The following is a 1,479-nucleotide window of genomic DNA, read 5'->3' on the forward strand; positions in this document are numbered from 1 at the left end:
AAATTAAAAAAAAAAAATTGATCTTGATAATTGTACTGTTTACCGGGGAATACAGAAATATAATAACTAAATAATTACCATGTGCTTTATTGTGGGTCCGGTCGGGTCAAAAAATTCCTTGAAACTAAAATAAAAACATGTTGCTGCTGCTCAAGTATTTTCTAAGTTGGAACAAAAAATTTAATTTTTAACTTAGATTTTGATATATACATTCAATAAAATAGAGTAACGACTATATATGTCGTGCATGTAAGGTGATTATGCTTCTGGGTTCGGGTTTTAGAGTTGTAAAAAGAACGAGAATGAATAATTATCATGTGTTTTTTTAACCATTAATCTGTTTATTAGTTAAAATAAATTCACCTCAACAAGATGAATTATGGCCTGAAGAGTCAAGTCTAGCCACTTTAAAATCAAATAAAATTTTGTTAGGTTTTTAATTTTGTTTTTTAATACAAAAAATACATGTTATGTATATGTTAAATTCTCAAATATCAAACAAAAGGTGAGAGAAGATGAGATTTTTATCTATGTCAGGGTTAATTTATCTTTTTTAATATTAAAAATACGTTTTATATGTAAATTTATAAGTTCATATATTAAAAATACATAAATTCATAAGTTATAATGGATATTTACAAATTAATTAGTTGTAAAATATATTAATTGACTTTTCTTAAAAAATGAAGAAAATTATTTTACTAAATATATGCATCCGATAACCTCACACATACAAACCAAAACAATTTTGAGGAAAAAACTCGAAAATAACGAAATGTGTAAGGATTAATTGAAAAAAAATTGGTGACTAAAAAAAAGCATAAAGAACTAAAAATACCCATTGGTCTAGCCAGTGTACGGTGATTTATTTGGCAGTCTACACTCTATAGTGAATTTGCTAATTAGTTTTTTTATAATAATTATACACTGCGCATTTGGTAAATAAAGGTGAAAGTCTGCCAAATATTTAGTGTATAAAACTTAAATAATGATACGACGGCGTTTTTTACCTGTTACAACTCTGATAGGATCATCCATGAAGTTGGCTGTTTTATTAAAAGAAATAAAAACAGAAGTCAAATTAAAATAATTGATTTAAGAGATTAATTGTCTGAAAACTTTAAATTGTGTTACGAGACTAATTTTTCTTTCTTTATTGTCTTTTAGAAGATTTCTATTAAGCAATACACAAATAAAGCAGATACATTAATTGGCCGAGAGAGAGAAAGAAAACACGTACAGTAGAATGAATATCCACAACTGTTCTTGTCCGCGGTGGCTTCATCAAGATAACTGCAGCGGTGCTCTTTGACAGAATCACAGCAGAATGAGAACCATGAAAGCTCGAACCCATCCACCAAAATATCATGGACATCAGTATACGAGTACATGTTGGCTTTGTTTTCTGGCGGAAGCGATCGAGGCAAAAAATAAATCAAATTTATAAGGCATAAGTCCGGCACATCCATCAAGTCGGCA

The 1,479-nt window shown here is 28.7% G+C and overlaps 1 pseudogene; it reads right to left on the reverse strand.

Moving 5' to 3' along the window:
- LOC105108979 (probable receptor-like protein kinase At5g39020) overlaps positions 1–1,479 on the reverse strand; it is a 6,017-nt pseudogene extending 4,538 nt beyond the window's left edge.

This window comes from Populus euphratica, unplaced genomic scaffold (assembly GCF_000495115.2).
Source record: "Populus euphratica unplaced genomic scaffold, PopEup_1.0 scaffold237.1, whole genome shotgun sequence".
In the NCBI taxonomy this organism is placed as follows: domain Eukaryota; kingdom Viridiplantae; phylum Streptophyta; class Magnoliopsida; order Malpighiales; family Salicaceae; genus Populus; species Populus euphratica.